A 12,458-nucleotide genomic window follows, 5' to 3' on the forward strand; every position below is an offset into this window, starting at 1 on the left:
TGACCAAATTTCAAAGTCAATGCTACATTATATTTAATTTATATAGTAGTATTTTAAATTTTAAATTAATTATTTTTTAAAATTATTTTTATATTTAATACTGAAATTTAATTAACTTAAAAATATTTTATAATATTTTTAAAAATTTATACGATTTTTTTTTCTTTTGAATTTTAAAAATTAAATTTCATCCAATCAAAATTCAAAATTTTGAATTTTTACTATCGACGTCTCCATCTGGTGTTGAAAAATTGTACTGTTTTATAAATAAATAATTTCTCGTGTCTATTAATCGATTTAAATTTATAACAGCTGTACACGGTTGATACAGTTATAATATAAAATTTATATACATTTATATACAATATTTATGTTATTATAATTGCATAATAGATTCCCCGTAAAAGAGGGGATCTATTATACAATTATATTGTTAAGTAACAGACAAGGGCTGTGTTAACTACTTTAATTAATAAAGAATTTCCTAAATTAGTAAATTAATGTTACGAGAAATATGTATTGTTTAACGGTAATTAACATTAAAAGTTGATCATTAAAGTGATTAAATTAAGTGAATTAAGGCAGTAACATCTGTAATGGAATTCTATAGATTTTGAGTTCTGTTGTGTATTAATTGTAATTAGTGTATAGCCTACATAAGCTTAATATTGTGTGATATAAATTATAATTTATTATTTTAATTACTGTATATAAAAATATTAAAAGTTCTGGACAAATAGCAATGCAATTAACATTATTAGCATGAATACAACGCTATAATGTATTGTTCAGATCAGTTGTTTCATAAAGTCTTTGCTTACTATAGTTACTATATCATTGTTTTATGCTTTTATGCTTTCATCTATGTGAGGGCATATGCCCGGGCATAGGCCCTCACATAGATACTTTCATCACACAGGGATATATGCCCTGTGTAATGAAAGCACTATATAGAGTGCTTAGTAGACCATAGCGCTATGTACTGTACTCTACTAATAAACAGTGATCCCGATATAGTGCTATTCTTTATGTAAATTATATAGTGAATGATTTAGTTGTACCGAGTTCACTGTAATTAAATAAATTCGTTAGTAAAATGTTAAACGCTACGGTATTTTATAGTTATACAGTAAGCTCTATATCAGTGTTTCATGAACTTCAGCTAGGAGCGCTACTAAATTTCGTGAAAGTATTGTTTCTCTATTTTTATATAAAAAATGTGAATCTTCAATGCCGCTTGTAACGTATAGGAGCACTTTTGATGCGGCACTAGCTCGTTAGTGTGCCATCTAAAATTGTGGACACTAGTTAAAAAGGGTTTTGAAACACTGTGCTATGCTTTTAATTAATGTATGTTCAATGGTCTATGTTCAAGATTAACAAACCTACATCAAATAGTCTGTACAGTTTAATTTTCTGCATGTCGTACTCTAAATTCTATTGTACTTTACGTCCTTTATTCTATTGTCTATGCTCTACACTCTAATCTTCCAGGCTCTTTTTTCTGTTTATGCTCTAATCCTACGCTCTGCATTCTAAGTTTAAGCTCTAATCACCTACGATGTATATTCTATGTTGTAGTCCTCTACGTTCTGTATTCTATGCTCTATTCTCTAACCCTTTACGCCCTGTACTCTAAGCTCTACGAAGAATTTAGTTAAAATTTATTTGCAGTTGAATGAACGTAATGATGTAAGAAGTAAGACGGGTGGCAATTTTATTCATCTTTTCATCGATCCAACTCGACGCCTTGTCAAAAAGAAAAAAAGTTTTCAGAAAAGTTAATCTCAAAAACATAAAATTTCATGCATTTTTGTAATTATTTTTAACGACAATAGTTTAAACGGGAGGAGCAATGAAATGCTTTCATCGATCCGAAACGGGTGGATGCCAGAAGCAACATGCAATTTTTTATAGGTCACCAGTTAGTTAGTTTACACTAATTACAATGTCTGCTGATATTAAGGAGGAAGAAGCACAAACCAGACAGAATATATTAATACTGACACCACATTTTCGTTGTGACATCACAAATTTTAGATCCTAAAACAAGACTATAAAAAATAAATTTTTCCCCCTTTCCTTCCAGCACCCCATTCAGTCTTCTATCGCCTTCCTTCAAGGGGGTGGTAGTACCCACTTTGAGAATGACAGGGTGTAGGTACAAGTACTGTATTACACCAGGCTACACCTTGTTCTTTTGTTTTTTCCGTTAAATTCAATTAATTTGGATTGGAGATTTACTCGGAGGAATGGGAATAAATAACACAAGCTATTGGAATTATATAAAGTCAGTGCTCTGATGATGTACGACATAATTTAGCCTTGTGAAAAATAAAATGTTAACGTTTATATTCTTAATTAAATAAAAAAAAATTTCAATTTTTCCATTTAAAATCTAAATAAGGAGAAGTCTATTAATTACGTGTACAATTTTTGACCCCTGCTCCCTCCCTGTTGTGTGCAATAATGTGTTTCTGGTAAACTCCGTTCCCTTTAATTACCCGTACAATGGTTCGTGGATCTTCTGACATTAAAGACAATACCTTGAACCCTTCCCTCCCCGTCATGTACAACACTTGCGATCCTCCTACCTCCCTTAAGCTTTACACCGTAATTAATAAATTACGTGTACAGTTTGGACAGTTGCTTCTGGTGTATAACAGAACATTCACAATGGCAACACCTTCTCATCGTATGCACATTGCTGATCTGCAAGCTCTTGCATGTAGAGTAAGTATACAAAACTACTTAGCTTTGTTTACTTATAGTTTAGTGGGGTGGCAAAACTGCGGCTCGAGAGCCTCGTGTGGCTCTTCTAGACCCTCCATATTAGAAATAGGGGTCCAACTTTGGTACCATTCCATATATATAAGTATAAAGTATCTAAGTCCTTCAAAATTATGTGTGTAATTTTCTTAAAAAGACACAATTAAGGATTTGTTTATCTGATGATTACACGCAAAGTGCTTCTTCACGACGATTAATCATTCTTTTCACCCTAAATATTAATAATGATGTTAAAAATAAAGTTGAGTAGATTAGATTCTAAAAGGAATTTTCTAAACACTATCGACAATGGTTTTCAATCGGGATGCCGCAGCACTTTAAGGTCGACCATGAGAAAATTTAAGGGTTCTTAGTACTGGTTTCTACCCGTATAAGTTAATCTTATTTTTACTATCAAAAAATAATATATGCATTTTAATAATAAAGAGAGCGTTCTATGTATCTCCTTTGTTCGAAAAAAAAAAACAATAATTGAAAGGGCCCGCTCTACCTCCGGGTACCATACAAATTCTCAACGAGCTACGCAATGATGCCATAACAACACTAGGAATGCCGCGAAATGTGTTGCTGAGCAGAACTACAACACTTCTTACGTGTATTAATAAAAGTGTGAAAAGCACAATAACTCCACATTGATAAAGAAATGAGGATGCCGTAGCCATTGCTAGAAAAAAATTGAAAAATACTGCCACACAATATGAAACGGGTTGTCAAACAAAACAATCCCCTTCGATCCTGTAGCTAAGCACATCTTAGTGTTAATAAAATAAAAGTACGACTCTTACAAAAAAATTTTGTTTCAGTCATTTCTTTCGTTGTTCGCACCATCAGCAGTTCATAAAATCACAAACTCACGGAGACGACCTTCCTTTTTAGGCTACTGCCTCCGTAGTTAAAATGTAAAAAATGATAAAAGCGTCATCTGGTGTTCTTGCCACAATCACAAAATACATTTCAAGTAAAAAATAATAAGTTTTGCATGGCCAACGACTATTTTNATATAAGTATAAAGTATCTTATATAGGTTATATATAAATTACTATTATATGGTTCCTATCGAGACAAGGTTTGCCCACCCCTGATATTTTTTAATTTACTTATCCAGGAATCTGTAGATCAGCAATTTTTATAAGTAGTGTAAGCCAAACATATTCAATTCGCTCTACTTAGTTTCCAATACGTAGATTAACACACAGACATTTTATTCTCGTTAACCGCAGAAAATTGTTGAACGTCAATCAATAAGAGATAATAATACAGAATGTAGCGATAAGTAATGATAATAATTACAAGGATGAGCCATTCTGTTACTTAGATATTGACAAAGCAACTAAAATACTATTAATAACTGTCGTTAGAAGACGAGAGTTAAAATAAATTATGAGAAAATGCGGTTTGCGTATTGGAATTTTCAACGTTCATAAATTCAACTGTGAACGGGAGAGTAAAGATTCGTGGCATAACACCAGGCATTGAACATTAAACAATTATTAATTTTCTATTAAAAATGTCTTCGTTCTCTTTTATCTGACTATAAAAAAATTAATTTTTGCCCCCTTCTTTCCAGCACCCCATTCAGTCTTCTATCGACTTCCTTCAAGGGGGTGGTAGTACCCACTTTGAGAATGACAGGGTGTAGGTACAAGTACTGTATTACACCAGGCTACACCTTGCGCTTGTCACGTAGTAACTAAACATTATTGCAATGAGGAAACCGTGTGAGGATTCGCTTCCTCACACGGAAATTTTTGTACTGTATTTTGAAACATTCTACAACTTTCCAAATTAAACCATGCTCTTATCTTAGAACCCGCGGTATAATTTACCCCATGAGAAGGGGTTCGGGTACATGGTGTCTAAATCAACAAACAGCCCATTACCAACACCCTATGCGCCAATGCAATTGCATTTACTTGTTGAATAGAGGTGCGAGATATAGTGTTTGTGTCTATACCTTGTATGTGGTAAACTTTTCCTCTGTTATATATAAAACAGCCGGAAAAGTAACAATTAAATACAGTCGACCCCCTATAACACTGTTGCTTTTTCCGTTTTATATGAATTCCATGTTGTACAAGTCACTTAGATTTTACATGAACTGTTCACAGCCCAGCACACATATTTGTAAAATCTAAGTGACTTACAACATGGAATTCATATAAAACGGAATAATCAACAGTGTTATAGGGGGTTCGACTTGTAATTTAAAATAAATAAAACTGTAAGAATTATTCAGCAATAGGCTATGTATATCCTATTGTAGTCTCGATTATAGAGAATTCTCAAAGCCGGAAAAAATTTGTTGCATAAGAACTAACGAAATTGCTCTTATACCAAGTCAAATGCCTCGATATAACGCTTTTCTAAGTAGAGTTACCCTGGTAAAGCGCTAGCGAAGACGTGTTTCTCCCATAAACGTTAGTGTTGTAACCGAATCATATGTAATTACTGTGCATTTAATGTGGTAAACTCGATTTAGTGCGAGAAAACGGTGGGGTTAAATCGAATAATGACGGAATTAATGTAATTTAAATGTGTTTTTTTTTTTTATTTTTACGGAATAATTATTAATAATTTAACTCGTTAATGACATTACTAAGCTACAGGACTGAAGGAAAATGTGCGAATGTAATTAATGAGATAATTATTATGTCGTTATTTTAAAGTACAAGTCTTAAAACTTATCCAGTAGATTATTACAATTTAGCAAATAATGATAAATGTAATTATTGATACGTGTTTATTTAGTTTATCCAATAATTTGTTTAAGTTTAAAACGCTAAACACCACTCCGTTTTGTTGATAATCGATGATTTATAATTGATTTCTTTATCAAATGATTAATGATAATTTAATTTTCGCCAATTTATAAAGGCTTATAAAATCCAGAAAATCGACTCCAATTATCGAGATTCATTCACAGTTCAATATTTAAATACTAAAACTACTAATTAGTTATGTGATTAATTAAATTATTAAAGATGTAATTAAATTCGTTCGTCATACATCGATATTCATAATGAATGAATATCTGTTTCAATTTTATTTGCGAATGGAATTAATCTACGATATTTTTATCAATTAAATTACTTAAAAAGTGTGAAATTTTCAGGTAATTTTCATGATAAATTTACTACATAAAAATTGTTTCGTCATTGAAAAACTTGCCAATGAATTAGCTTAGTAAAGCTTCATCACTGAAAGGCCTGCTAGTGACCAAGTGGATAAACCACTAAACACTAGGGTCGTGGGTTCTCACCTAACGAACGGGCTGGTCGCGTGGAGTTATCCTCGTTTTCTTCACGTATATAACACCTAAATAGGGACCATTCTCTACAGAAATGGCACCCCCCCCTTGGCAATTGCCCTATCCCATCATCACTGAGAGTTTCTATCAATGCATCACCCCAATGCATCAACATACGTGGAAGAAGATAAAATTAAACAGTCAGGGCCAAATTAATAAAGTCGTGAGCCCTATACATTCGAGACTGACGGGCCCCTGCACTTTACATACAAGTATTGTCTCGCAAGAACAAGCTTATTATCATTATATAATATGAAGATAGAAGAAAACAACTGCCCTTTTTCTTTGTTAGAACGGCTTTTCTCTTTCTTTGAATAGGACTCAATGATAAATGAGCCCATAGCGAGCCCTATTCGAGCTGGTAATGATTAATCATACCCCGTATCAGGTGATTTTGCTTAGAAAATTTGATCTATTTTTGGATAAATTTTTAAACACAACATGACTCAGGGATCACATTACGGAAGGAGAAAGTATAAATTAAATCCTGTGTATATTAATAAATAATTCTTTATGGAAATCAATTTTATCTAATTGATTTCTGTGCAGACATTTATCGAAAACAATATTTTACAGAATTTAATTGCGAAGTATTAATGAATTTCTAGCAAATTAAGTTTAATTAGAACCCATTTTAAAGTATATTAATTAAAACTATGCTTAATTAAGAATAGAAAATATACAAATCTAAACAATTCACCATCGGGTTTATGTGTTAAGCTCTGTGAAAGTTATATTAATTAATCACCACTGTATGCAAAAATATATGATTCTGAACTATAAACAATGCAAGCATACATAATGACACATGAACAAACATAACTATAAATAGATTTTNTACAGAATTTTAAAATAGTATTAATATTTAATTTTCGTCTGGTGTTTTCGGCTTTTCCGTCTACTATGCGGTTGTTCAGAGATTTGACTGTATAGGCCTACATATACACATACAGTAAACGCTCGATTATCCGGGATGGATGGAAAAATGTCATCCCGATTAATCCAGCAAAGTTCATATATGTAACGATTTATGTATAAGCAGTACAGTACATACGCGTACTCTTGGTGTAATTTGCTAACACTTGCAGCATTTGACATCATTTCTTCAGTTTTACAACGAGAAATTCTAAAGAATGACGTGAAATTGACGCAATGGTGTATGATAATACAGATGATCTGGAGGTAGATTTTGGGGGTGAACCAACGCACGTGCCCTCTGTCATTTTTTGGGGAATGTTATTTAATTACACCCAGAATTACTTTGATTACTTAGTCTTATCTAATTGAAGTCGTGCGATATGCGTTATTTTATTTATTTTTATTTTAGTGTAACAAAACCGATTGTTTTGATATTAAGATGGCGCTGTTTAGTACCATAAGTACTCCTGGTATGCCTCTGAATTAACGTAAAACTGTATATAATCTAAACCAATTCAAAATAAATTTTATGCTTGAAAAATTACTATTACGTTTAAACTTTAAAAAGTTAAATTTTTATCTTAAAACGATTACCTTTTCTTCTTTAAATTTACTAAACAATTAGACATAACAAGACGTATTGTACAAGATCGTTCCCTCCTCTAGTGACAAATTCTTAACTTCTACTGACATCTTGTGAGATATATTGCAATTAACAATTAAAGTACAGTACCTGTGACATTCACTCCTCTCCTCCCCACCCAGCTATTCTATGTATCTATCTAAATCCATAATGAATATGATCCACGATAGAGTTAATGGCGGATTACCATTAGGTCACTAAGGAAGCTCAAGCATCCTTTAGGTGCTTGAGCTCCCAGGCCCTAATAGGAAATCGCTTAATGGGTTTAAGGCCTAGGGGTGCAAGCGCTTGAGGACTCAAAAATTTATAATAATAACAATAAAATAGTGAAAAAATTTCACGAATAAACAATTCATAAAAGGAGTTTTCGCAAATTAAAAGTTATGGTAGTACTATTGTTATTGTCGATATTAGGTGAGCAACAATAAGAAAGAGTAGTTTCAAACTTCAATAGGCCCATTTGGAAAGATATCAATTTCTTTGCCTTATTTTATATGAGAGAGTATTTTAGGTAAGTGGACGTAGGGGAGAGAAAATATCTTCAGGATCAATAAAGAGGAAGACATTGGACTCCAATCTTCCATTTTAATGGTCCTGAATAAATAAAATAAGTAATTGTCTTGAAGATTTATTGCGCTACTCAAATGGAATCAAGAAGGATCTACAGGAAAGCTTCTATGCTAGAAGTCGAAAAGTGCACTTCGTAGATCAATTTGAACTTTGTATTATATTTGATACTCTTTTTCCACATTTCATCTTGGATGATGATTTACTTGGCTGTTGTTTGAAGTGTCCCGCTTTTGAACGTAAATTAAGTATTAACAATTACATTTGTATTAAGTATAGTATAGTCTCAGTAATCCGGCCGTTCACTAGTTCGACATGCCCAGTAATAGTCGACTCTCGGGTATTACAAATTGTATTATACTGTATAGACATTATTTCGGCGCACTTTTTATTTAGTCTAGTAATCAATACGTTCCTTGTACCGCGCTGTGTACATAGAGGTCAGTATTACAACTTACAGGCCTACTTCATTAAGAATACACTAACAGTTCTCACTAAATTTTGACACTTTCCTACTAGAAAGCCACGTAATATTGAGCCCGTGCTGGAACACTTAGTTAAGGTATTAAAGATTGTTAGGCTCATTTTAGGATGTTTAAAAAAACACAATATTGTATAAATATGAAAATCAGTACCCCAGAATTTCCCACCAAAATACAGTACACCCCACTAAATTTAGTGAAAAATTTAGAGAGAATCCAACAAGTTTGTGACATTGATTATCAGCGACGGCATCGCCTCGTATAAGTATTCCAATTTAATACAATATTACCTGATTCCAATAATCCGGCAATCTCCGTAATCCGACACTATTCCGGTTCCATATAATTGGATTACTGGGACTGTGTTTTACGAGCTTACATAATTAATATAGAGCATGCCAGTTACGCTAAAACAGACTTGTAAACAGAACATGGCTCGTTAATTGTTCATCTGCATAAAAGAGACTACAGTCTGTCTACGAAAAGAATCACCTTGGGTATTAACCAATGAGCAATCAGTCATTGATCGCTGATTTTATTGTATATGAAGCTCGCTGTATGAAATTGTAATTGACTGTTAAATGGATCGTTAAAATTCTTGAGTTATCATTTATATACCAGGTTATCGTAATTTCAAATATACTATTCGAGGCTGCGTAGAGATATTGATATTTAGCGATCTAAATGCGACCAACTCTTGTATGGTCACCTATGGCGACATTTCAGGATATGTTGAAGACATTTCCATAAAAAAATTAGTATTAAAAGTAATCACTATGTCATTTTTTGATACTGCAAGCATCGCACTAGTGCAAGTGTTGCAGCCATGTTTTGGGTATAAAACTGGCCCAACTGTAGAATGTTATCAGTTACATTCATCTTGTCCCATTTCTCGTGAAGCTGTAAAAGAAAACAATGGGAATTCTAAAAAATTGCCAACTTTTGACCAAATTTCAAAGTCAATGACAATGGCAATTTGCCATTGACTCTGCAATTTTTAAGAAAATTCTTAAATCAATGGTTTGTAATCGGCTCTGCAATCAAAGCTTTAAGCTCTGACGAGAATGAGAACTTGAGTAAGGAAACTGGACGTATGGACGGTAAAGGGTCACTGGTTCTTTGCTCCTGAGATAAGGTCCCAACCGTGTCATTCTGAGTTGCAATTGTATCATAGTATGGAAAGTGCAGAGAAAATTGATTCTGCATTGTAATCCGTATAAAATAGGGGTTCCCAAAGTGGTCGATATCGACCCCTTGGGGTCGATAAGAATTCTCCAGGGGTCGATTAATACATGAGGGTCGAAAGGGGGTCGATTAATACCAAAGAGGATCGATTAAATTGTCCAGGAAAAAAAATAGAATATTCCAATAAAAATTCGAAATACGGATATGATCAACAACATTACTGACTATCCTAGTTATAACTTGAGTTTTGCCTTAGCCTACGCCGCTTTAAGCTTGTGTTACTCTGTTTTCACGCATCTGGCAAATGTACTAGTGTTGCAAACATGTTATGAACGCTGGTAGTTCATTATACACAGACATACGTTGCACNACAAACATAACTATAAATAGATTTTTCATATGTGAAACCATACATAACATACATTTCATAGTTAATATAGGCTATATCATTAATATAAATAAATATAATTACATTAAGGATTAATTAATTATATATAAAGAGTGGTTAATATATAAGCTAATAATAAACTTAATTTAAATTTAAAATATTCAAATTTAACACAAAAGAAAAAAAAATTTAAGCGATGATTCATCGTAATTTTCCATAATAATCAATGCAAATATAGGTATATTACATTAAATTATATATATAACAGTGGAAACCCAAGTCCCACGTATAAAATTCTTATAACGAATGGAATAAATGTGATTTATATAAATAATTTTCGACTTTTACTTATAAAGAGAGAAAAAAAAAAACAATCGAAATATATTAATAATATTGGTTTCTAGGCTGTACGTTTGCTTTCATCGATGACCTGCACTTGACAAACCTGTAAGACAATACGACATTCTGACATTTTGAAAGCTGCAATTATAAACTCGAGCATAAAACTATGCTACAAACACGCAGTAGAATTATGCATTTTCTATACAACATAATTACCTGTGTTTATAACATTAAAAAAGCCCGTATCAGCTTACAACGAATAGAATTACGAATGATTTTAATGTATATATATATAAAACAAAAAAATAATTTATAAATTTAACACATTAAAAAAAAACTTACTTACCACAGAATAAACTGTAAATACTTTATAATTAAAGCAATTTCTATATATTTCTCAACACTTGCTCGCACTAGCGATCACGAAATATTCGCAAAGCTCGCTTCTAGTTTCTAACTTCCTTGAGCTACATACACAAACATACAAGAAATTTTTTTGGGAAAAGAACACAAAAACATGCCGTATATTAAAATTATACAAGAGATTAAAGTATTGGCTTACCCCCTAAAAAAATACAAGAAAAAAAACGCCCGGGAGGATGGTAAATATGGGTAGAACACAAGAAAAAATTTTTCGATCTAGTCATGTAAGCAACAATATTCGATTATTGTAGATATAGGCATTTTACAACGCGTAAGTACGCGACAGGCGCGACAATCAGCGACCTGTTGCCAAAGGACACACAACAGCAGAAGCAACCTTCCACAGCGACGCCATTTATAGCGTATTCATCCCCGCCTGGTGGTTCCTCAGCAAAGTTAAGCAGCATTTATCCACAGATAAGTATAACAGCGCGCGATACAACAATAAGTAAAAGGACTTGCAACAGAAACACAAGAAGAGAATAAACAAACAATTGGTAGCAATAATACTACAAGAAAGATACCAGCAGAAATCATATATATATATACATATATATGACACATATATATATATAAATATAGGAAAAGCTCAGTTGCCAACTCACCGATTTTCTTAAAGGCAATGAACTAGGCAGCAGGTGTCACATCACTTATATGACTCCATTTTTTGCGCGTTTTTATAGGAAAAGTAATGGCGGATATAAAATTAATATGAATTTATAATGGAAGTATTTGATGAAATTGACACTTACCGACATTTAAAACTGATGGCATTCGTACGCTTCTAGTATTCCATCTGCCAACTCTTTACTCCTCCGCCAGATTGTGAGGCGGTCTGTTTGGCTGCTTAGTAAAAGGCGATGGGTGGAGAAACGGACGACGGATGAAATGATGTGCGAAAAACTAATAGAAAAATCGATCTTTCTTGTCACTTTAACTACTTTCTATTCGCTGTAGTTATTTTATCATTTATAATGCGTCGTGCAATGAATTTAACTTAAAATATTGGCGCAAAAGATACCGTGATGGCCGCCGATAATCGAAATACATCTGTATTAAATGTATAAACCTTTTAAAAAAATAATTTAAAATTATTTATTAATTTAAAATATATATATATAAATATGTGTGTATTTAAACGATTTTTTTTTAAAGTGCGACCCTTCTAGAAAAGGTTTAAAATGAATTTAAAATAAGTTTTAATTGTTAACATTTCATTTTTTTTTACGTATAAAGTATATTTATTTATTAATTAACTCATTTATAAATGTGAATTTATGGGTATTTTGGTTGGTATGTGCATATTTAATGTGTTAATTATTGAATTGTATCTATAAATTGTTTTCCTTATTTTAAAATATATAATTAAATTTTTATAAAAGTAATTATATATATATTTCTTGTTTTTAAAGA

The 12,458-nt window shown here is 32.2% G+C and overlaps 2 protein-coding genes across 3 annotated transcripts in view; both read right to left on the reverse strand.

The window, feature by feature from the left end:
* LOC111639654 (FERM and PDZ domain-containing protein 4-like) overlaps nt 1-11,880 on the reverse strand; it is a 169,350-nt gene extending 157,470 nt beyond the window's left edge. Inside the window, exon 1 of one of the 2 annotated variants that reach the window (XM_023385572.1) lies at nt 11,798-11,880. The gene's annotated coding sequence lies outside the window, so the exon portion shown is untranslated. The remainder of the gene's footprint in view (nt 1-11,797) is intronic. The other variant, XM_023385584.1, reaches the window with a different exon arrangement.
* Nucleotides 9,537-12,458, reverse strand: part of LOC111639697 (gastrula zinc finger protein XlCGF49.1-like) — a 17,610-nt gene continuing 14,688 nt past the window's right edge. The window contains exon 4 of the mRNA XM_023385629.1: nt 9,537-9,607. The gene's annotated coding sequence lies outside the window, so the exon portion shown is untranslated. The remainder of the gene's footprint in view (nt 9,608-12,458) is intronic.

Source organism: Centruroides sculpturatus, unplaced genomic scaffold (assembly GCF_000671375.1).
Source record: "Centruroides sculpturatus isolate CEXI.00-Female unplaced genomic scaffold, Cexi_2.0 scaffold212, whole genome shotgun sequence".
In the NCBI taxonomy this organism is placed as follows: domain Eukaryota; kingdom Metazoa; phylum Arthropoda; class Arachnida; order Scorpiones; family Buthidae; genus Centruroides; species Centruroides sculpturatus.